Source organism: Leucopleurus acutus, assembly GCF_964270905.1.
Source record: "Leucopleurus acutus genome assembly, chromosome: 17".
Taxonomy (NCBI): Eukaryota; Metazoa; Chordata; class Mammalia; order Artiodactyla; family Delphinidae; genus Leucopleurus; species Leucopleurus acutus.
The window spans coordinates 70,944,495-70,970,640 of NC_139159.1; positions in this window are offsets into that span (position 1 = coordinate 70,944,495).

Below are 26,146 nucleotides of genomic sequence, written 5' to 3' on the forward strand. Positions count from 1 at the left end.
AAACAGCTTACCATGTTTCGCAAATAGCGCTTTGTGATTTTGTTTGGAATTGCATTTAATTTATAGAACACTTTGGGGAGGATTGACATTGCTGTAATATTGGGTTCCTCTAATAAATACGGTTATCACCAATTTATTTAGATTGTTTAAAACATACTTTAAAAGTTTTGTAAATTTTTCCTTAAAGATCTTGAAGAACTTATACTAGAAATGCTATTTCAACTACATTTTAAGCTTTCAATTTCTGATGTAACCATTTTATGACATCACAATTGATATTTTTACGTCAGACTTTGAGTTTGAGGTGCTTTCTTATTAATTCCAAAGGTTTGAAATATTCAGAGATTTCCTACTTAAATTGTTTTATTGTCTGCTAAAGTTGGCAGTTTTATTTCTTCCTTTCTGATCTTTATACTTTTTATTTTTTCCTGTTTTGTTGCACTGGCTAGGATCACCATTACAATGTTGAATGAAAATGACAGAATTTGAATTTGCCTTATTTCTGACACATTTCTAATGCTTATCATGTAGTATGGTGCTTTCTGTAGGCTTATGGTAGATATCCTTGATGAGTACGTTATTTTCCTTCATAAAATTTGACTATATACTTATTTTTTACATTATTGGTTTAGTATTTGTAAGTATTAAATTTGTAGCTATTAAATAAATAATTATTGAAAAAACAAATGAGTGCTCTCTAACCTGGTCTCGCTACACCTCCACTGAAGTTCAGGTGAAGTTATTTCCTCAGTCTTATCCCCTGTCTTTAACTATGGCACTGAATTTCATAGTTGGAAGGGACCTTAGGTACTGTCTTATGTAAATTGGAGAAGTTAAGTGACAAGGATACTCAGACTGAGCTGTTCAAGAAGGCTTATGTCCCTTCTTGAGATGGTCCCTCCCTACCTATACAGCCTCATTTTCTGGATATTCTGTCTTGTACTTCTGTGAGCTGCTTCAGTATGCCACGGTCTCTGTTTTGTCTTGGTTTCCATACTTGCTTTGTCCTCTTCCTGGAACAATCTCCCCCTCCCACCCACTCACCTGCTTTTATTCACTATCTTTTGATTCCTCAGGTCATAGATCAAGGTTCACTTTTTCTAGGGAATGTCCCATGACATGCTTACGCTAGGAGTATCCATGAAACCTGTACCTCTCCTATCATAGCACTTATTCTGTTTTAAGCTGTTACTTTAAATATCATCTGCCAACACACTGGACTTGAAAATTCTGTGTGGAAAGTTGCCACACAAATCTGACTCAAACTTATTTTCCAAGAACCTAGCCCAGCATTCAATGCTCAATAAATAAGCTGGCAGTGAATATACTTTCAATCAGTGAACGCATATCTTTTCCCTTATAAGCACAAAATGTCCCTGCTTCCATTAGACTGGTAACTGTTCAAAACTCTGGTTGGAGATAGAGGTGGGCCTTGCTTGGTAAGGTAAATGTGTTTCTGAAGGAGTAAATTGAATTACTTTTAAATGTTCTAAAAGAGATTGCTATTTAAAGGATCCATTTAGTAGATCTTTTCATGAAGCAAAGAATGTGATTATAAAAGTAAGCATTGCTTGTCCTTCTGCAACGTCAGGCTTTTAGAGTGTGCAGGACCTTGGTGTGGGGGTGAGCGCACCTGCTTGGGGTTGACGGGGTGTGAGAGTAGCAGTTCTTGCTGGACTCGGGAGAAGATTAAACACAGGTTGATCATTAGCCTAAGTAGTATATTTTTATAAAACCAGACAGAATTTTGACCTCCTTTTAAAGAGACCCAGTATTTCAATCTTTTTACTTACTGATGAGGAAACCGAGACCACTTACTCTTTTCCTTGGAAGAAATCTAGTATTGATGGGTAGTCCCTAAAATGACCACATCACAGAATGTCAGGACTGAGATCAACCTGTTCAGCCCCCTCATGATAAAGACGGGGAAACTGAGGCCCAGGTGGTAAGTAACCTTGCCAAGTCCAAACGATTTTTTATTTTTTTATTATTTTAAAAAATATATTTTATTTATTTATTTGGCTGTGCCGGGTCTTAGTTGTGGCACGTGAGATCTTTTAGTTGTGGCATGCAGTTTCTAGTTCCCTGACCAGGGATCGAACCTGGGCCCCCTGCATTGGGATCGCAGAGTCTTAACCGCTGGACCACCAGGGAAATCCCTCCAAATGATTATTTATTGATGAGCTGGACTGCAACATAGACCTTAGGTCTTTTAGCCCAGTGCTTTCTCTATGAGGTGATTTTCTGTTCAGAAGTTAACGGCTCCAGGATTCAGATCGCTTAGAGTAAGTACAGCATCCTGGTTGAGAATATACAATTTGGGATCAGAAACCCCTGAATTTCAGTCCAAATTCCCCTGCCTAACATCTCAGTGACTTTAGGTAATTTACACTCTTGTAAGAGCCTCAGTTTACTTATCTGCAAAATAGGGACAGTTACAGTGCTACCCTATAAAGTAGTTATGTCTCTTATAAGGCAATGCACGTGAGAAGCTTGCATGAGGGCCCAGCATATAGTGGGAGCTCAGTAGCAATGATGATTGTAACAACAATGACGATGATGATTTTAATGATGATGGATCTCTTTCCCTTGTTACTTCTTAGATAAAAGGGCATAAGTCCATTTTCTCTAATCTAAGAATCGGCTAAAATAACTCAAATAATCTAAACATGGCTAAAATAACTCAAAAATGAACCCAAAATGAAAACAATTGGCTAGGAAGAGGTGGTTCTAACTCTTGAATAGAAAGATATTGACTGCATTTAAACTTAAACATTAATGTGCTGCTAACAGCCTCCAATCTAACAGAGCTGCTGTCTAGCTCCTGCATCAGAAAAACTACTGAAGAGAGACTTACATGTTTTTTTTCTCTTTCCCAGTTCTGTTTTCACCTCTGCCTTAAAAAATAAGCCAATCTCCAGCCCCTAAATTAATAAATAAATAAAAAGCAAAGTAAAGCCTTACTTTAAATCCAGCTCCCAGCAAAGGTGAGAGGAACATTCTGTAGGTTCCAGAGTTAAGGATGCTCATTTTCTGACTTTCTTCTCCTCTGTCTGCCAGCTTTGAATGCTAGGAAACTGAGGGACAGAGAGGAGGGTGAGTTTTGCAGCTCCCAGGCAAGCTGAATCCTATGGGCTTTCTGGTTCCCAAGAGAACATATTCTTAAGATCACTTTATTTTTCTTACATAAAATCCCTATTTCTGCTTCTATACATTTTAAAGGAAGGTTTACCCTCTTGGCTGTTTCTCATAAACCATCAGCTCACAACACAGAAGGGGAGGGTACTACCTTGTATCATGAGATGAGATTTGAGCATGACCACCGTCATTTGGAAGAGTATCACAAAGTATTAGAATGATCAGTGATAGCACTTAGGCTATGATAATGAATATCTACTTCGAATCTGGAAAATGTTATGAAGCATTAAATGGCTTATGTGCTATATGCCATTCAGTGTGACCTCAGATGAGAAAGACATCATCCAGGTTAAATACCCTGTAGTCACATTGTCATTGCTAACCTGGCTGAATTCAGTGGTACTTACGCCTTCAGCTTTGGCATCACCCCTGCTTGGATTTTGGCATCTTCTTTTATTCTGTCATGTTGTCCTTGACTGTCCATAGTAACACTGCTGCTTGGGTGGAGAACGGGTCCCATTGCTGTCTTTTAGATGCTGGTGCTGATGTTTCTTGGTTGTGGTTTGATTCCTTAGTCCTACAACATGGCAAGTGAAGCAGTGCTCTGTGCCCAAGCTTCCCCATACTTTTCTCCATTTACCAAACGTGTTGTCCTTAACTCATCTACCATGTTATTCGCCCTTCTACTTTAAAGGGCACCAGGACAGTCCTCTTTCAGGGGCTCCACTAAACAGACAAAGGATGCATTTCAATCTAAGGGAAACAGACCATGGGGTGACCAACAAAAAAATTGGAGTTTTGTTTTTGAAGATTTTGCAGAATGAAACAGGCTGTTTGCATGTTTTCCCTAGAGAGTTTTGAGAAGGGAAAGGTTGTATGGATCCAGAGGTCTAGGGTTGGGGGTAGGTCGTCATTTTAAACCATGTGCAACTGATGAGTAAGTGGAATGATATTTTGAGCAAAACTAGAAAAGAGCAGGCAAATGTAGAAAGGCAGAGGTGACATAAAAGACAAGTGAATGGAGAGCTGCCACTTGTGCATTAGAGACAGAGAAAATGGCCATACTCCCCGTGTGTGTAGCCCCCTGGAAGTCCAGGAGTCAGACTCTACACTTTCAAACTCTCTTTTTCCTCTCCTTCCCTCCCCTCCATTGCCTTCCCCTCTCCTTCACTTCTGTCCTTTCTTTTTCTTTTTGTTCCTTCCTTTTCCTTTTGGATAAGTTAAATAGGTTTATTTTCCTTACAATTACAGTAGTCTTTCCAAGCACACATGCCATATGCTTCCATGTGCCATCTCTTTGCATATGAAGTTCCCTTTGGTGTTTCTGCCTGTCTGCCTTTATTACCTGGAAAACCCGTATTCACCCTTGAAGAGTCTGTTCACATGTCAATATTGCAAAGCTTTCCTCAGCATCCCCATGCAGGGTGACTCATTCCTTCCTCTTGTTTCTATTGCAGCATTACTCTGCCTTGCAATTTTCTATAAGTCCCAGGCCCAGGACCCTTCACTTGCTCTTCATGTCCTACTGCAAATTCGAAAATAGTCCCCAATCCTTTTCTTGCATATTCTCTAGAGAGGGAATCTGATTGATGGACTAGAGATTAGTTCCCATTGGTCAGATTTCACACTCAGTGTGCCCTCTCCTCTCCTCAGTAAGCTCTTCTCGTCTCATCCCTGTCAATATAACCACGCCTAGCACTGGAACTAGCATAGCTCAGGTGCTCACCACATGCAGTGAATGAATGTTAGGTCCTGTGGGGGAATAAGAAAAATGTACCTCAAAGTTACCATTTTCTTTAAGCTTAAAATTTCTTTGGGGGAAAAGTCTTTGCATATATTAAATAGAAATCAATACAAGCAGTAAAGAGAAGCATATGATAGATGATATTCATACAAAGAAAACATTACCATCCTTATGAAGATAAAACTTAAATATTGGCAAGAGAATCAAGTTTTACAGTTGTTTGTATTTACCACATCAGTGAAACCATTTATAGTAGAAGTATCTACCTCCTGGATCATTTTTCTTGGATCCCACCACAACTATGTGTTTATTGTGGTGGCTTCTGGTGACAGTACCTCAGTTGGTTGATGGGGTTGGGAAATATATTGTAAGCTAGGTCAGTCAAAATTTTCCTCTGAGAGTATTCTGACTTCCCAAGGGAGGAAAAACAGTCATTCTTTTTGGGCACAGTTATAAGAGGTGAGGTCTGAGAGTCTCCAGCCACCATATTTCATCCATTTTTTATTTTTACCTCTGCCAAAGGATAAAGCTAGCTTGAGAGATTAAAGATGATTCTATTGCAGGAGAGAGAAGCAGAAATGAGAAATGGAGGGTGGCTTGGCTTCCAGTTATTCCTGAGACCCGCTGCAGCTCAGCCCTTTATGCATTTAAATGAAGTTTCCAATCAATTGCCCTTTGTGTTAAAGGTAAACCTACCTAAAGTTGGGTTTCTGTCACTTGCCACCAAGTATTCTGGTAATGTAGATGCTAACTACACCACTCCTCGGTGAGGACTGACTATGCCTGATCTCCTTTCCCAGAATCGCAATCCATTTCTCACCAACTCAAGAACACAAGATAACCACTAATATTAGTAATATTTACCTTACTTTTTGAAAATCTCACAGTCGATCATGATAAGCCATTATGCTGTGGCAATAATGGTTTAGACCCTGCCACTAACTACATGTGATAACCTGGGCCAAGTCACTTCTCTTACCTGGGCCTCTGTTTTGTCTGTAAGATGAAGTGTGAGGATTAGATGCCATCTGTCTCCAAGTACAAGTTTTCATGGTATTAAATGAGACTATTTAAGGACTAACAAAGGTTCAAAATCTAAACCAGGGATTACCAACGGTGAGGCACCATACTCTCCAGGGCTGGAGGTATGGAGGAGGCACAACGAAGAATCTGAAATATTTGCTTTCTCAAGCATGCCTTCCTCTTATCCCTCACCCATTTTGATATACCCAGTGCTGGATATTGGGAAAGAAGTTTGAAACAAACACAACAATTTCAGGCTAAAAACATGCTCCTGGAGCAGGGACTGAGGTAGAGGAAAAGGCTCTGGAAGTAATAAAACCAGATGAAACAGCCTTTGTCAGCTCAGATCAATGTTGCTGTGGTCTCTCGGCGTATCACGTTACTTTGGATCCATCCCAGTTTATCCTTTATACGGTTACCAGGGTGATATTGCTGAAACACAAATCCTATTGCAACATCATTTCTGCTTAAAATTCTTCTGAGATTGCTTCTGCCTTCAGGAAAAGCCCAGACTTCTTAACAGGGCATTCAAAGCTACGAGGCCCCATCACGGTTCTCACAGCTCACCATGCCTGTCCCCTCCCCCCAAATACCTCGTGATTGCTGAACAGCTTCCTGCTTATGAACAGGCTAGGCTGTTCCTCACCTCTGTGCCCTTGAACATGAGCAGTTTCCTCTGCTTGAGACACTCCTCCTCCTTCCTACCCTCCTCTCGCCTTCTTGCCTGGCAAACTCCCCTCCATCTTTCTTTGCTTCTAATATAGCGCCTTCCCCATGGGACAATCCCTCACCCTCTCCTCTCTCAAGAGGTTAGTCTCTGCTTCTGTTTTCACACTTCCCCTGGTTTATTGTTTTTATTTATTTGCATCTCTGCGAGCCTGTCAACAACTTGAGAGCCTAGTTCATAGTAGGTAGTCAAAAATGCTCATTGATAAATAAATGCTTCTGAGCTACAGGATGAGCCTAATTGTCTTATTTATCTAAAAAGAAGGAGGCTAAAAATTAACAAACATGTTGGTTTCCTAAGGAAATCTCGTAAAGAAGCATCAGTAAATGTCAAGAATTTGGCTTTGGGGTCACGGACAAGGACCAGAATGTATGTTTTTGGTTTTCTGGTTTTTCAGACTCCTGGGGCCAATGATTTATTGAAGCTGAGCTATTTGACTAAATTAGTAATGACAGCACATCACCTGGTGAAAATCAAAAGGCTGCAAGTAACCTCCGTGTTGGTAGTGTTAGAAGCGCTCTTTCTTACAAGTAGGATTTATGAAAATCTTAAAGGACTGTGGGAGAGGCACACTCATTGTGTGAGTGATATCCAGGCAACATTTTCAGAAGATCATGGCACTTCTATCAGTCATTCTGACACAGTTTAATGGCCTCCACCCTCTTCTTGCTACCTTCCTGTCTGATACATAGATAAAATACAGGATGGAAAAGAATAATATGATGTTTCCATTGCTCTGAAAAGAGGAACATGTCTTTTACCTAAAAATGTCGTCATTTGATTGCACCTTCCTCCTGGCACACAGGGCCGGCTGGTCTCCCTCAGTTGTGCTCTCACAGTACTGTGTACCTTTCCTTCATAGCTGTATATCCAGTTTGCAATGTACACTCATCAGTGCAAGCATTTGCTCATTGCTTTTCTCTTCTGGTGGACGGTATGCTGCATGTGGGCAGGGGCCACATTCCCAGTACCCAGCACTGCCACTCAGTCAAGTCTTGCTGAATAAAGCCATGGGTAAAAGACTCCCTTCCGATAGCATGTGTGTGTGTGTATATGTTGAAGTACGTGTACACACATGGAGTGGGAGGTGGGGCGCAGGAGGTGGGGCATGTGTCAGTGAAGTAAGAGGCTGTGTCTGTTCCATTCTGGCCCTTCAATGCAGTCAACAAGCTTCTTCACCCCAACCCTGCCAGTTTTCAAAAGCAAGCTGCAAATGCTCACTAATATTCTTGGCAAATATTCCTCAAACTGCTCTTTCTGCATGAAGAATACCCCACACTTTACTTTCTGTAGTTTATGTTATGAAAACAATGGATTTTGTCAGTGGTTTTCCAGTAAGAATGTATAGAATCATTTGGAATGTGCTTTTAAAAAACTATACAACTACTGGTCTCTTCCCTGTTCCCCTGAAGACATAAAACAAGTTCATGACAAGGGATGCCCTCTACTTTACTCGTTGAGAATCACTATTCCAGTTAATTGCTAAAGGCAAGCTCCAGACTACTCAAGGGCAGGGACAGTGCTGCCTTTGCTTACCATTTCATCCTGGGTATGATATTTAGAACAGTGCCTGACACATGGCAGATGCATAGTAAATATCTGCTGGATGAATCACTGAATCTCCCTCTTAGTGTCTATATTTGTACCTGCTTTGAGTGGTTTGGTTTGAATTCTTGGCTCTGTACCTTAACAACCCTCCCTGTCTCCCTAGGACTTGACTCTCATCTTGGTTTGTTTCTTGTCAGTTTACACCTCAGCACTCTTTCCTGTGGTTTAATCCATCTGTCTGTACAATCTTGGCGTCTTCCATCATTTTGGGAGAGCGTCTTCCATCATTTTGGGAGAGCGCTCCCTGCCTCAGCTCCCTGATTTCCTGGAACAGCTATCTGCTCCTGCCTTTTGGCTCTTGTCTAAATCTGATCGTCCCCCTTTTCCCCTCGAGGCGAGAGATCTGGAAAATATTCATGCTGCTGGAGCTATACAGTACACACAAGTGATATTTGCCTACTTAACAATTGCCCTTAGTGGCATTTGCAGTCAGGTCATTAGATGTTGAAAGGACACTGGATATGAAGGCCCAGGACTTGAATCCTAGTCTAAAATCTTCTCCTTGGGCAGTGTATTAGTCGGAGTTCTCCAGAGAAACAGAACCAATAGGATGTGTATAGATACAGAAAGAGATTTCTTTTAAGGAATTGGCTCATGCAATTATGGAGGCTGGGAAGTCCAAAATCTGCAAAGTAAGCTGGAAACTAGAGATGAACTGATACAGTTCAAGTCCAAAGGCTGTCTGCTGCAGAATGCCCTCTTGCTTGGGCAAGGTCAGCCTGTTGCTTGATCAGACTTTCAACTGATTGGATAAGGCCCACCCACATTATGGAGGTCAGTCTGCTTTCTCAGAGTTCACAGATTTAAATGTTAATCTCATCCAAAAGCACCTCACAGAAATATCCAGAATAATGTTTGGCTATATATCTGGGCACCATAGCTCAGCCAAATTGACACATAACATTAAGCATCACAGGAAGTCTCCAAGTAACCCTGGGTCTCAGTTCTTTCATTGAAAAATAAGAAAGTGGGACTCTGTGTCTTCCAACTAAAATAATGAATTCTGTGTTTAGGAAGTAGACTGACCGGACAGAGTTCAGGGAGTTCAGGATTCAGGGACAGAGGCTGTTCAAACACTTCTACCTCTTTTGATGTGTGATATCTAACACGACCTGGTTCCTCGCTGGGAATCACTAATGATTTGAGGATGGGGCCAGAAGGCCTGGCTTTGAAAGGAGCCCACTTTTTGCTAAATGTCAGTGGGTGTCATCTTCCTGTATCAAATGAGAAAAAAATCCTCATTTTAATTTTAGACACATTGAAATGATTGCATTGCCATTATTATTCCTTGCCTTTTATTTTGTTCATTAATTTTCACATGACTTAATTGGCCTTTTGGGCTTTGAAATCAATTTGGCATTCTGTACCCTGGCCTCTTTAAGAAATGGTTTTCCTGGAGCAGTTGACTACAGATTGCCCCCTTGGGGCCTGCCACCTTTTGGTCAACCCTGCTACATTCAACAGAGAGGACAGTTTTTTTTTTCCCTCCGATTTTGCATTTTCATAGGAAGTCTAGCATGTGACAAATTGCCAAAGCAGTGTGGCTTCTATTAAAATATGGACCTTGTGACTCTCCAAGAAAAGAAAAATGACCCATGATAAATAAGGGAGTGTTTGTCCAGCATTCAGAAGAGGCTAGAAGGGAAAGTTAAAGTCTAAACACCAATGATCTGTTGAATATTTGCACAGCCTTTGTAGTCAACCGATGCCACAGGGCAAGCTTGCAGATTCAGATACCTAGAGGGCTAGGCAGGGAGCATAAACTACTGGCTGGGTGGGGTCTTTGGCAAACTAAAAGCAACAACTAAGCTAAATAAAAACTCAGTTGTTGCTAGGTGGGAGTGGGAGCCCAATGCTGCTGGATTTTTCAATCAAAGCCTGAAATCTGGGGTTCTATATAAAGTATAATTTTTAAGGGCTGGCAGTTCATTCAAATCGAATGTGGGAATCCTGTGAGAATCAACACATCATGTCTGTAAGCAAGGTCCCAGCCTGCCGGTGGCCGGTTTGTGGCCTCCCTCTGTTTTAACACTTTACAAAATTGAGATAATATGCTAGTCTGTGGTAAAGAAACATTCCAAAGATGTTTGTTCCTTTTCAGCATTTAAACAGGATGCTAAACCTGGGACTCTGCTGTCCACCTCTGTGTTGGCAGGGTGGGAAGACAGGATTTATCCTGAAGTTGATGAAGCTGAAGCTTCAGGATTCGTCCCTCGCCAGCCCCCTTCCAGGGCCCTGGGAGAGCCTTGGCAATGAGATTATATGATTACATGTTCTTGCAGAATTTGCAAAAGTAAGATATTCTAGCTGTAATGCTTTAGGACCATGGTCTATATCCACTCTGAGTTTTCTCCTTTTCACATTTCCTCCGATATCCAGTGGTGGTATAGCAACTGGGGGCATATTTTGGAAATCCAACTAGCAAGATTCAACTCTCAAGTCTTCTCAGTCTTGGCACTCTTGACATTTTGGGCTGGATAATTCTTTGCTGGGGGGATTGTCCTGAACATTGAAGGATGTTTGCAGCGTTCCTGTTCTTTATCCACTGGGTGTCAGTAGCAACCCCCAAACTGCTCCCCCCGCCCCCCCCCACGGTTGTGACAAAGTCCCCTGGGGAGGGAGAGTTGAACCCCATTCACTGAGAACCACTGAACTAGTGGGAAGTTGATTTGTGGATACATCTAGCTTGCGTTGGAATATAATCTTGTGGCCCAGGGTCATATTTGTGTCAAGGTTTACAATATTGCTGACAGTGTCAGTATGGGCATGTCTTCCACAAATACACAGACTGCTCTGAGTGCCAAGTCACCCGGCCTCATGACACATAGGTGCAGGACTAGGATGACAGATCCCAGCATGGAAGCACATGGGATGGGGTAGAAAGAAAAGTTGGAAATGATGGAGTTAGAGGCCAGTCTATAGAGATTTCTTCCAAATCTTACAACTCATGTATGAAAATAACTTGATGGAGATTTCCCAATTATGACAGCAGATCCCCAAAATATATGTGGTTTATTATGAATTTGAAAGAAAATTATCTAACATATCAATAATAAAAATAAATTCTAGAGGAAAGACTGAATCATCTTTCTTTTTCACACTATTGAAAATAGTACAAAGTTATCTTTTATAGAGGGAATCAAAGAGTCTACAGCTAAAAATATAGAAAAAAAGTGTTACAGAGCAGGGTCAGGTAGTTTAACAATATTATTTTTCTGAGTTTTACGTTTGTAGTATTTGTCAGCTTTTTAAATTTTTTATTTTGTTGTGATTTATTGTCTAATTCAAAATAAATATTCATTTTGTACTTAGTTTTGTATTCATAGTTTTATATTTTTGTTGGTAAAGAAGACACATCTCCACTTAAATTATATAAACTTCAGGCCCCTTGAAACCTGGATGTGCACCTGGATTTTAGATATCAAAGTGAGTTGGGAGATAGAAATCCCTGGAGTATATATGGAAGTAATTTCCTCAGAGAGCTCTTGGAGCGCCATGAGTCGTTCCCCATCCCCTGCCAACCCCACTCCCCAGCCAGTCACCAAGGTGAGGGAAAAGGATGTTCTGCTTTTTTACATCAAATGAAAAGGGGACCACTCAGAAAATTTGATGTTTAGCTCCTGCAGCTGGTGTGACAACAGGACCAGTATCTGACTTTAGGCTGGAACCTAAAAGGGAGAGTCCGGTACCTAGCTGTTCAGGCAGCTACAGCCAAGGAGAGGCGACTGCATTCAGCCATCTATACTCACAGAGTTTATTAGGGGTAAAAATGCCCCAGAGTTTCCCATGAGCCAGAGAGGGACTACATGCAACTCTCTCAAATCCTGCCCAGGAGGACCATGCAGAGGCCCAGTGGAGCTCCACGGAGAGAGTCCATGTGGAGTGATCTGCTGAACAACCAGGGGCTGAGAAGCTACCTCTGGCCAAGGAAAATGTGTCAACACATCACAGAAAGTCCAGCTAAATGTTCCCAGGGGAGAAATCTGAAGACCCTAAAGAGATACCAGAAAGGCACAGTGACAACCTTTGAACACCAGCCACACATCTGAACGCAGCCCATATGTGTGAGGCAAAGTTAAAACAGGAAAATATCACTTGTGTGTACTGTATAGCTCCAGCAGCATGAATATTTTCCAGACCTCTCGCCTCGAGGGGAAAAGGGGGATGATCAGATTTAGACAAGAGCCAAAAGGCAGGAGCAGATAGCTGTTCCAGGAAATCAGGGAGCTGAGGCAGGGAGCGCTCTCCCAAAATGATGGAAGACGCCAAGATTGTACAGGCAGATGGATTAAACCACAGGAAAGAGCGCTGAGGTGTATACTGACAAGAAACAAACCAAGATGAGAGTCAAGTCCTAGGGAGACAGGGAGGGTTGTTAAGGTACAGAGCCAAGAATTCCTCTGTACTCAAGGTCAGCTAGACAGTTGGGAACGAGTTAAGGAAGAAAGAAAGAGGAGGACACGCTACTTTCCATACTGAAGGCAGCTAGCAGCATAGCAAGCCTGACTGCTTATCCTTAGAAAGGCCTGCTTGTAAGACTGGTCCTTGGCTGGTGTCTGGGAACTTGGATTTCAGGAGGGTTCCCATGTTTCCAACTCACTGGAGTAGCTCTCTGGGTCTAATCTGTTTATGCAAACAATATGCTTTATGCTGAACTCCTGCTTTCCTTCTGGGAGTCCTGAATTTTGCTACACATTAGGCAAGGGTACCCACGAAGTAAGCCCCCAGTAGAGATCGTGAATGTGGTGTCACTAATAAACTTCCTTGATTGGAAAACTTTCACACGTGTCATCATATCTCATTGTTGGGGGAATTAATTTCATGCTGTGTGACTCTACTGGAGAGGACTATGGAAGCTTGCATCTAGTTTCCCCCAGATTTTGCTCCGTGTGCCTTTTTCCTTTGCTGATTTTGTTTTGTATCCTTTTGGCATTGGTACGACTATATGCAAATCCTATGATTGCTCCTAGGAAATCACTGAACCAGAGGGGCTCTCGGGAATATCTTGACACAAGGTCCTGGGTGTGAAAATAGAGGGGAATTTTACTTTCGAATGAAGCTCAAAGCTCTGATTATTGGACAGACTAGACACTGAGTGATTGAACTGACACTGTATTTTTGGCTTAAAGTGAATAGAAATGTCATGAGATCAATCAGGTTTTCATGCAGAGATAGAACAGCCAACCCTATGTAATAAGCCTAATGAAGTAGTAGAAAGCAAAAATAAAATTACATTCTGATTACATCCTATGAGGTGGGTTTGTTCCACATGTCAATGCCATGTGTATTGTTCCACTGAATTCTCCTAGTAACCAATGGAGACAGGAAGGGCTTTACAAACAAAGAACCCAGTGTAGACAAGAGTTGAAAAGACATTCCGAAGCTCACATGGCAATGAGTGTATGAACCAGATATTGCAGTTTGGCACTCTGCTTCTAAGATTTGAACTTTTTCCACTTTGCCACATTGACTTTGGTGCTTAATGTAGAGTGATGGGATCAACCAAAAGTCTATAAGTTCTCACCTCTGAAAATACAAATGACTTTACTGGTCTGTGGACTCTCTCTGTTCATATCCATTAAACAAGTCCTTTGAGATATATTTATATCCTATCTGGGGGCTTAGTTTGAACTGGCTCATCTGCCCTATTTGAACTAATGACCTTGGAGTAAACCGGCCCCTAAGAGAATAGAGCCTGCACCCTTGATCTTGTAGACTCAGAAAAGCTCTGGGTGGTGGCCTGTGTGTGTTTGTGTTTATACATGCACAGACTGGGGTATAATTCTGTCCCGCCTGAATGACATACTGAATGTGTCACACCTGCTGTAATGCTCATCGATAGACACAAAATCTAGTCTTTCCTTAAATGCTGTCAGTTTTGGCCTCAGCTGGATGAATTAAACAAGAGCAAAAGCCAAACCAAACTTGCTCAAACTTCTGCCTGTCCAACGACTGAGCACTCATTTCACCAGACGCTGTGCTAGATATGAGAGATGCAGAAATGAGGACAACAGAGCTGCTGGCCTGAGGAAGTTCTGGGTGTAGTGGGGAAGGTAGACAAGAGAATCAAATAAAATTTCAGTGGGATGTACTATAGTAGAGTCAGGTGGACAGGCAGACTGTTTAGATAGACTGCTTGCTTTGGGTTACATCCTATCATCTATTTTCTAGCTTTGTGATGTTGGGCGAGTTGCTTAACCTTTCTGTGCCTCAGGTTTATCACTCTATGTGAGGCTGTTCAAGTGTATGTCAGCCAGTGAAATGTGAGGCTTTGGGTCATAATTGTGATGGGATCAATTCTTTGCTTTTAGGAAGTTCCCCTTCTATTGGGGAGATGCACGAGCAAATAGGCAGCCATTATAACCAAGAAAAAGTGCTTCCATGGGGGAAATTCAGGGTAGTGTGGGAGCATATCACTACTCAAATGGAAAGGCTGCTCTTTTTTCACTAATTGTTCTATCCAGTTATAGGCCTCATATAGAAAGAGAGATGAGGCACCCTAAATCACATTCAGAGGAGAGTCAGCAGGATGGTGAAGGGGTGCAGAACCGGGTGACATGAAGAGCAAGGGAATGAATTAAGGAGGTTTGTTGAAACTGAGGAAGACAAGATTCTGGACATGAGGGCAGGTTTTTGTTATCCGAAGGTCTGTCATTTGAAGTTTTCTTGGTTTGGGTCCTACTCCCACTCCTCACATACAGCAGTTTCTGGGAGACTGATCTTACCACGGCCCTCCCTCCATGCTTTGTGCCCATCCCACCCTGTTGCCTCTCTGGCCTTCCTAGTGTCCTCTCCTCACTTACCCTGCCCTGGCCACATGGGCATCCTGTTTTTCCTTAAATACTCCAGGCACATTTCCTCCTTAGGATCTTGGTGTTTGCTGAAACTGCCCTGTTCTCAGTTACCTGCTGACTGACTTACGTCTTTTGGAACTTACTCAACATCATAGGTCTCTCTATTGCCCTCTTCTGTTTTTTCTCCATAGAACACATCTCTTCCAACCTAGACCAGATATTTTGCATAACTCTATTGTCTGTCTTCCCCAACTAGAATGTAGTTCCATGAGGGCAAAGGCATTTGTGTAATTTATTTAATGCTGGGTCCCAGAGCCAATGACAGTACCTGACAGTGGGATGCCTTCAGTTCATGTTTGTTAGACAAAAGCACATGAGAATGATGCTGTAACAGCCAGTGCTTTTGAAAGGTTGAACTGGAAGCCTTGGGATAAAGTGAGAGCACTATCATTGGAGGGGTTTAGGCTTAGGTTGGACAAACCTTGGCAGTGATATTGTAGACGATATTGAGAATTGGGTGGTAATTAAATGCTTTGTTCTTTTGAAACACTAACTGTGTCTAATTAGATGAAGGATAACTAGCATCATATTTTAAAAGAGCAATGCTCTTCATCTCCGGATCTCAGATTGTGCTGCTAACAGAAAGGCACCTAATTGCTTTTTCGGTTGAATTTAAAAATAATTAGCAATGATTAAATATTTATAATTTATTTTAATGCATGTTCATTATTAAATTACAGTTAATGACTGAATAATTTTACTAATCAAATACTTTTTTAATAATTAAAAAATTAAACTGTGCTGGCTTATTTCAGATAAATCACACCATCTTAAAGCCAGTCTTTAGGGTCATGTGATCCTAACACAGACATTATTCACCCCTGGTGGCATTTTACCTTAATTGCATGACCCAGTCTTAAATAGGCATCTTGAAAACCAGAGATATAAATTACACTGGCAAAATAATAACAAATATGTCAGTCTGCATTATGCATTCTGAATAGCCATTCTTTTACATATTTTATTTTCTTAATGGACAGGCCATACTCATTTTTAAAAGTACATTACATTGTCAGGAAGATAGGTCATTTAATCATATTTTTTTTCTTAGTTTCAGATTACTTAAATTTTCTTCTTTTCCTATACTTGCTATGGCCCCAAATCCCTGGCCCCTTATTTCATACCCTTATAGCATGGGTATGAAATTAGGGAGCTCCTCCCAATTAAAAATCTTCAGCATTTCCCTACTACCAAATGACAGTAAAGTCTACTGTTAGTTTCCTAGGGCTTGACTCACATACTATATTTACTGTAGCTCCCTCACACCCATCTCTCACCTGTGAATCTGCATAAGACCTCTTGTGTGCAAAGACAAGAATCTAAGACTCTATAGAATTTTAATTTTTTGGATTTTGGAATTCTCAAGAGTTTTACATTATCTGTTGTTGATGGTGTGTGTATGTGCGTATGCAAGTGTTTTAATCCCATTCTAATTAGTTTAATGTTTGAAACACCCTAATAGACAATATAAGCTCTAAATTAGTTAGCCTTTGAAAGCTAATCAGAAGCCCACAGATTAGCAGTTCTTTTAGAAGGATTCAACTTTCTTTTATCAATTATCAACACCAGAAAGTTTGTTAATTAGTACAATGGATGTTAGACATGATTTTTAAATTGGTGCAATGACTGGGTCCAAGATACATAGATTGTCCAGATGGCTTACAAGGCCTTTTGCCCTTGCATGCGATAAAATCTATTGATAAAATTTCTTCACTTCAGGATAAAGCCTTGGCCTTGGGATTCCATCAGGGTCTGTGTGTAGCTCCTGATGCAAGATTCCATCACCTCGTCTCTACTGGAGTGTTAGCTGAATCCTGCCACTAGACTTTTGTGTACCTGCCTCAGGAAAGCCTTTCATCAAATGCATGTGTCAGAGTATAGAAAAATGAGAGAGCAGAGATATTATCAAGCTTGCACAATTTGTTAAATGACTGTTTGGTTGCTGCTTTACTAGTAAACATTTGAATACCTGACCAAATTTGCTCAGAGGCTAGCTTTTGTGAGAACATGCCAGTTGGTAGAAAAACTGTCAAGGAGGATACCCATCACTCCAAACTCCAACCATGGAAGCCACTCATATCTAATTGTTAATTGTCAACAACCATATTGGCGTAAATATTGGTGTAAATGCTGATTCCTTCATTTAAAATTCTGTAAAGAGGATATTATTTTTTCTCCAGTTTGAAAACAAAACAAAAATCGGATACATCACATGAAACATGGAAAGCAACACATATGGGTGAATGGAAGTTCTTGAGTCCAAAACTCAGGGTCTGTGCCATGATGCCATGCTGTTCTTCACTGCATTAACTTCATTAACTTCACTGCATTCTTAACTTTATCACCAGACAGGCCTCACATCTAAAGGAAGAAAAGATCTATCAAACTTAACCTCAGAAGACCCAAAATTCAGTCACTTTTTAGCTTTGGCAAGTTGAACAGTGGGCGGGGTGGCGGTTGTTGATTGTTGTCTTTGTCATTGTTACCAAATACCACGGCCAGACTGAAGCTCCATTTTAAATGACCCAAGTGTCCAATTGAAACAGAGGATGACCTTGTCATAAGCGAGGCTGGGAGTAGGTTCTGTGCCTGCCGACCAACAGTTCCAGTGGTTGTTGATGTCGGAGGGTCTATAAAACCCACGGAATATAATGCCAACCCCAGTGCTCACATGCTAATGCAACTAATTAACACACCAACAGTTCTGGGCTTTTTTTTTCCCTGAAATAAAGTGCTAAAATTCAAAACAAATGACCAAATGCATTTTGTATTTGAGTCTGTCTAGTTTTTACTTGAGCATAAATGAAATCTTTCCACACATGCTGATGGAAACCAGTCTTGATTTTCTGTTTATCTCTGGGTTTGCTTCCTGGAAAAGAAAAAAAAGACAGGTTCATTCTTTGTCATCAAGGGTAGTGATTACAGGAAATCAAATCCAAAAGTTAATAATAGCGATTCATTGCTACAAGTATGTATTGAATGGTGCTCATTCTTTCAACAAAGATGTATTAAGCACCTATTTTATGCAAATCCCTCTGAGGATACAAGTATGAATACAACATAGACTGTGTCTTCAAGAATTGCAGACTTTAGAAAAGGAGGTGAAGAAATTCACTCAAATAGCTCTAATAGTGGGTAGAAATGAAATCTGCATCATAAAAGAAGTACAAATAAAATGCTAGTGTCTGTGGTGTACTTGGAGTTTAAAAAGCAGTGCATGGGCTTTGGGGTCTAAAATAACTGGGTTAGACTCCTGCCTTGGCCATTTATTATGACATTGGCTACATAATCATGCTGAATCTCAATTTCCTATTTGTAAAATGGTCCAACAACACTTATCTCATAATCTAAGGGTTAAAGGACATAATGTATGTAAATTGCTTACATGGAACTAGGCAGAGATTGATTTTATAAGAGATAAAGAGGTATTTCAAGCTAAGACCGTTAGGAAAAGTTTTATAAAAGAAGTGACGCTTTATCTGAGTCTTAGAAGCTAGGTGGAAGGAATGACATCATCAAAAAAGCTGAGGTGACAGGGCACTTGGCACATTCAGGGAACAAAATGTTGCTCAATTTTGCAGGAGTAATATAGTACCTTGGTGGTGAATTGGGAACAGTGAAAGCTAATGATGAAGAAGTGGCTGGATTCTGAATGGGAATTAATTTGGATGTTGGACTAAAAGGCTTTAGACCAGGGAGTCAGGAAATTACAGCCCACAGGTCAAATCCAGCCTTTCGCCTGTTTTAGTATGGCTCATGACCTAAGAATGGTTTTTACCTTTTTCAGTGGTTGGGGAAAAATTCAAAGAAGACTATTATGAGCATTATATCAACTTCAGTTTTCAGCATTCATAAATAAAGTTTTATTTGAACATAGTTAAGCCCATTTGTTCACATGTTGTCTGTGGCTGCTTCTGCACTGCAATGGCAGAGGGCATGTTTGAATAGTTGTAGCGGAGATCATCTGGCCCCAAAAGTCAAGAATATTTATTATCTGACTATGGAGAACATTTGCCAGCCTCTGGTGGAGCAATGGGAATACAATGAAAGTTTTTGAGTAGGAAGATAATGAACAAAGAGATGTTTACAAAATTAATTTTGCAGTGGAATTTGAGTTGGGAAAGGCGAGTCCATGACACTTCAGATGAAGGTGATAAGAGCTGGCCAAGAATGGGGCAGGGGGGATAAAAAGGAAGGGAAATACTAAGGAAACAAGGCAGCTATAAGCCTGATCACTCCCTATTTCTGAGTGTCTCATTTTGGCATTTCAGTTCAATTAAAAAAACCTATATTAAGATCTTTCACTCACCAAAAACTGACTGAGCATCTACTAGAAGGATGAAAGTGGGACGGAATTCTGTTTACCCAGGAGTGGAGAGGACCCGAATGGGTTTACTGGTCCAGCTTGGATGACCAGGTATATTATGGTAATGACCCTAAGCAGGGGGAGAGATGGGGAGATGGTCCAAAAGTTGAATTACCTGGCTTATTTCCCTCTACTTAGCAAACTGGAATTAGTCCTCTAAACAGACTTGCTGTCCTAGGCTGCCACTATCTATCTTTTCTCCTCACAGGACAAAAAACCCTTTGAGAAAAACGGGTATTTATTTCAATGGAACTGCTATAACCCTAGATGAAGAGGGAATATTTTGGGATCTAGGTCTTGGCTAAAAAGAGGCCAGCACCTAGCCAGCTCATCTCTGTCCCAGTGTTAAATATTTCAGAGACACCAGACACTGGACAGCATTATTTACAGACCATTATCAGTAGCAGCCAGAAGAAATTAGAGAAGGCTTGTCAGGCTGACGTGTTTTGTTTACGACTAGTCATTAAAAAAAATTATAATTGCTTAAAGGCTTTCTATACCTTTTGCAGTTTTTAAATACAACAGTGTTGCTTTACCATGAACAAATATCAGTAATAATAAGATGGGCTAAATGGCACATGAATACTTACTATTGTGCAGATACTGTTATTATATATTTATAACACGGTTGACTCATTCAAAGCAAATGGCTTCTATTGGCATGGTATTCATATGCTTTGGCTATTCCATGACTTTCTGGATTTCAAATGTTGTTTTCATTTGTCTTGATAAGTTCACTATTCTTTCGACCAAGTGACCTGACTTTTCTGTTGGGTAGATATGGTTATAATGCATCTCTGGGGTTATAGTTGTCAGAACTGATTTGTTGGGTTGTAATAAGAAGAATTGCCTGATAATGTGGTTTTCTAAGTTGCAGAAATTGGTCTGAGGTTCTACAAGTTTTTTAACTGATGCAATGCTGGCCCCGGCACTTGTCAGGCATTGGGCTTTGAGCAAATGGAGTGGACCTACTGGCTGCCTATTTCGTCTATTCTCTCTTCTTCCCTCTTATAAGCACCCTATTTTTGTTCACATATACACCTCTCACGTTCATGATTCAGAAGAAAGTGGCCCCATCCCCAGCTCTAGAAATGGTCCTTGTTAGTTTTAGCATCCCAGCACATGACATCCTTTAGCAACAGTTATTGATTCAGGAGTTATCATATGACCTAAGTTGTCCCTGGCAGCTTGAGGCAAAGAACAGATAGCCTACATGAGGGAGGAGAAAGGTTCTCTCATGCTGGACAGAAACAGGGAAGCATGTAGCTCAGATTCTCACTGTGACGCATCTTGTCTGAACATCAGGTGGTACAGATACAGGGTGGAGCTGACACTGAAGACAGAGAAAACAGGTCCTTGTGTGACACCTGGAAGACTGCCGGCCACTGCACTCTCAGTTGTAGGCTGTGATGCATTTCCTTGTTGATCAGGTTTGAATAGGGATCTCTGGTACTTGCAGCCAAAGCATTTTGGTGGATGGTTAAATGTCCTGAAAACTAAGCTCACTTGTCTCTAAGCATCCACCTCATAGGCCTTTCATAAGGACTGGTTGAGGATAAGTGCTCAATTAATTTAGCAAGTACGCTTTTATGTCCCCTTAGTAGATACTATTGTTCTGGGCCCAAATAATAGATACTTCTTCATATTTGTTGATTCACAGTTTATGTGAAACCTGCTCTGTTTGCCAACTGCTCACTTGGCTTTGTTTTGCTTTTCTTTTTGTTTCTACATTTGCTTCAATAAATGATGGTGTTAAGATTGGCTTTTAGAAATGAATGTTCCTCTTACTTCCCAAGCCTCTCTCTTTTGCCCTTTTTCTAATCTTTAAAATGAGATAGAAACCTAGAAAAGAGAGGTTGATTTGTCCAGGGTCTAGTGGAAGAGCTAGTCATATGGGAAGATAGTGTTTACATTTTGTTTCTTATCAGTGAGACTATTTTTATTTAGCATCACTATTGGCAGCAGAGTTAAAGCTAGAATCCAGCTCATACCCCCTCGCCCTGTTTTTGGTCTACTTTTGTTTTATAGTTTGTTTCCCCACCTTATGGATTCTTAAAATAATTCAGTGCTGTAAGGGATAGCTCTAACAATAAGTTATTGTTAGTTTTATTAATTTGTAGAATGTACAGTTTGTTGGCTTGCATATGTTAATCTGCCGTTATAATTCTCTCCTTGTACATGTTGTCTTTTTTGTGTTAGCATTTGTTTGCTAATCCACACCTGGGGCTGACTGTGGGTGTGTAATTGAGATGGGGTTATTAGATTTTGCTGGTGTAGGCCACAGGAACCCAGCTGGCAGTTTTGGGTAATGTGTTTAATTGCCTTATTAAATGATATATATCTTTTAGACCTTTCATTAAGTAAGTTCCTTTTGTTACATGCTTACAGCAATTGCTCTAGGCCAGTAGATCTCAAATGCCATTACTCTAGGGAACTTTAGAGGTGCTTTGGGGAGTCATAGACTAAAATGAAGAGGAAATCAAAGTTGTGGGATGCAGGCTTCTCTCTGATAGTGGTTATGAGGGGATTGGAACCAAAGTAAGATCTCTTTACCATTCTAGGTATAAAATCATTTTAAAAAGGCATCTGGGAGTCTGGTTAAAGGTGAGAAGGAGAGGTGTAGGAGGATAACAAGGGTTCACAGAAACCTGGCTGCAGAGTTCTGACTATAGGGGATAGTAACTAACCTGTACTTGGTATCAGTTGTGGGGCAGACATTGCACTAAGCCTTTTTAAAACATTATTTCATTTGGTCCTTGTAACTATCCTACAGGTAGGCATTATCATTTCTCTTTAAGTTTCAAGGAGGTAAGCCAGTGTGTTCAAGGCTATATAGCTTATAAATAAGGGAACAAAGGATAGGTCTGCCTGGCTTCAAAGCTTGCATTGTTTCTTTTACAAGATCCTACTATGTTCTAAATGTGAGGAGTGGAGTTTGTTGGCTTCTACTTTCTGGAGTGAGAAATTATTGGGAGAAGGGCCTGGGAAATCACAGAATGGAATATAGATATAAGGCACAATAGGGGTCAGCTTAAGTTGAGAAATAACTTACTTATCTAGAGATCAATTGCACGCTCTTTCTCCTTTACCATGAGCCACAGAGGCTGGTTTATGTCAACTGGCCAAGTCACTCTGCCCGCTTGGTTGTTAAGCATCACTTCCATGTTGAAGGCTCTCATGGGCATTAACTTGCAATTAAAAAGTGGTCCCGTTTCTTGTCCCTGGAATTGGCCCCATCTTCATGCCTCTTTTCCAGATCAGTGGGCTCTGATTCTTAATCTTTCTCTTTCAGACCCCTGACCAGCCAGCCATGTCATTTTCCTGCCCAAGTGTCCATATATTTCCTTATCTCAGGCCACATCTCTTTCAACACAAAGTGGATAATTGGGTACATGTACCAAAACTCTGCTCACATAGAAAATTAAGTTCCCCACTGCTCCGGGGGCGGGGGCACTGTCAGTGTGTCTTCAGTTCAGAAGTAGACCATTTTCCGCTTCAAACCACATACCAAGCCAACCCATCACTGAATGAAGCCTAGCTATTTTCTTTCTCAGCCGGCTAGTCATGTAGTGTGACCAGATGAAGAGGCACCAGTGCAGTAGTGGTGGGTGACATGAAGAAATGGACCACCTCCTTAGAGAGACTACTTAAACCTCATGAACATTTAATCTTTGCATGTCTTTCTCAAACTGTGAGCTCTTTGAGGGCAGAGAGTGTGACTCTGAAAACCCAGCCCCTTGAAGAGATCCTGGCACAAAATAGGTCTTCCATAAATGCTTATTGAAATGAAGTTAATGATTTGTAGGTGACAGAGACAGGATAAAGGGCCAGGTGTACACATTTAGTTCATGGTGTCTTCCACCACGTCTTCCAGAATAATGAAAATGAATAATGAAAGGGCTGGGGGGCAGAAAGAGCGATGGATGTAGTAGTAGCAGGGGCGTTTCTGTGTGAGGCTTTGGTGATCATCCTAATTGATCAAATGACCTAGTTTTCACTCTGAGGTTCCTATTTCTCTCAATAATAGCTCAAATAAACCCCCCAAAACAACCACAACTTCTGCTTTTTTTAGGTCTCTTTGGAACCCAATCTCTGAGAGGCTTCAAGGCCAAAAAGAGCCCAAGCCATATCTTCCTCCTTTCCATTTTCTTTTTATTTCTTCTGTCTTTTTAAATTTCTTCCCTTGTGGAGTATTGCTGAGAACACAAAGACGGAACAAGTTGCTACATAATTTAATTAAATGCTCTTAATTTCGATAATAGAGATTGAATGTTTGATAGTATATAGTGAGAGGTAGTAGGATTAGGGGAGTCCTCCCCAAGGAGACCTGAAGGTTAAGAAGACTTTATTAGGAGAAGTGCAGACATACCTACCCTGCGGTAGGGAAGGAGTGTGACATTTTTGATAAAGTGCACAAAATAGCTGAAGTCTAGAGACAGAGGAGGAGATGCACCCAGTGAGGATGGAGAGATAGGTTGAGGTCAGACCATGGAGAGCTGTTGGAAGCTGTATGAATTTTTATCTTTATTCTTAAGAGTGTTGAAAAGACATGAAAGTGTTTTAAGGAAGAAGTTACATTTTTTAAATATCAGATTTAAGGTGTTTTTTTTTACCATTATAACTAGTGTGGAGAATAGACTGGAGGGAGACTAGAGAAACTGGGAGGGGTCAAATTAGGAGGCTATTGGCAAAGGAGCAAGGTGGCTCAGACTAAGTCTGTGGCATGGGGAGAAGTTGAGCGATTCGAGAGAAATAGATTCAACCTGATAATTAATTGGAGCTAAGCCACAGGGAGAAGGAGATATCAGTTTTAAGTTCCAGTTTTCTGGCTTGAGTAACTAGTTGGATGATGGTGCCAGTTACTGAGCTCAGAATATAAGAAAAAGGAGCAGATAGAAGACACAAAACATGAGATTGTGTATCTTGCTCTATGAGAGAGCTTTTTCTTAATGAGAATTTTTATGTATTCATTTTTATTTTCTCATTGGCTCTTATTGTAAAATAATAATTCTGGAGCCTAAGAATGAAGAAGATCTTCATATTGTTTCATGGAAAGCTATAACATTTTGTCGTAACATAAGTTGAAAGCATTATCCATGAAATCACAGAAGTTTCTGACAAAATTGTTTGCATACCTAGGGGTTCCATCCTTGTGCTTCTGCTCTGCATGTCTTCCTGAGCAAATGTATCTGCCCCCATGTTTTCCCCTATCACTTATATTTCAGTAACTCCCAAATACTTATCTACAGTTTGTACCTCTCTTTTCAGATCCTGAATCATATATTAATGGCCTACTAGACATCCTTACCTGGTTGTTACTCCAAGTATCTTAACCTCAAATATGTCTATTCATGAACAAATTATCCCTCCTCATCTACTTTTCTACATTTCCTAGTCTGTGAAAATCTTTGCCATCTGCCCAGTCACCCACATCGATCTTGGAGAACTCTACTCTCCCCCTCCATTTTGCCACCTACATCCAATCAGTTACTAAATCCTGTGGATTTAGCCTCCTAAACATCTTTCTTCTCAGCCTCTTCCTTTGCATTCTCACTGTGATCATTTTGACTGATTTCTTGTCATTTGTTACCTTAGTGACTGCAAGAGTTCTCACTGGTGATTCCCTGGTTTTCTCTCTCGCGTCCATTCTTTGTACCACCACAATGATCTTTCTAAGATGCACACTGGTTGAATGTTACTCCCTAGCTCCCTGTGGCCTACTGGATAAAACTCAGAGCCCTTATTGGGGTACACACACCCTCCTGTGATTCATTTTGTTTCATTCTGGTCCAGGTTTCTATCCAAGCGTGAGTCCTAGGGACTGTGGAAGCTGTCCTGATTAAGCTGCACTCATCATGTCTTTGCAACTTCACACATTTCTTCTGCTTCAAATGCCACTTCCCTTTTCACCTCTGGATTAGTTTCCTAGAGCTGCTGCAATAAGTTACCACAAACTGGGTAGCTTCAAGCAACAGAAATTTATTCTCTCAAGGTTGTAGTCAGTAGAAGCCCAAAGTTAAATGCTGGCAGGGTGATATTTCTTTTGAAAGCTCTAGGGGAGAGTGCTTTCTTCTTCTTCCAGCTTTTGGTGGCTACAGGAGTTCCTTGGCTTATGGCTACCTAACACCAGTCTCTTTCTCCATCTTTACATGGCCTTTTTCTTTGTGTCTGTGTCTTTTCTTCTGTCTCTTATATAATGTCATTGGATTTAGGGCTCACCCAGTTAATCTAGGATAATTTTGTCTCAAGACCTTTAACTCAGTTATACATGCAAAGTGTATTTTTCCAAAATAGGTCATATTCACAGGTTCCAAGCTTTAAGGTATAGACATATCTTCTTGGGGGTCATCATTAAACATAGTACAATTTCCCTAGAGAATTCCTAACTATCTTTCAACACCCACTCAAGAGTCTTCCTGCAGTGAAACCTCTGGACCTCATCAGACCACAAATCCACATGAAACTCTCCCACCTTTGGTGCCAATGCTGTTTTTGTAGAGTTGTATGTTACAGCACTTGCCACAGTTGACTGCAGTTTTTGTTTATGTCAGTCTGCCTTATAGGCTTTGAATTCCATGAAAGCAGAAACTCATCTTCTTTTTCTCTGTGTTCGCAGAAACAACCATAGCATATGCTCAATTAGTAATGAATTAGATGATAAGAGAGGGGATGGTGGGGCATTGGGG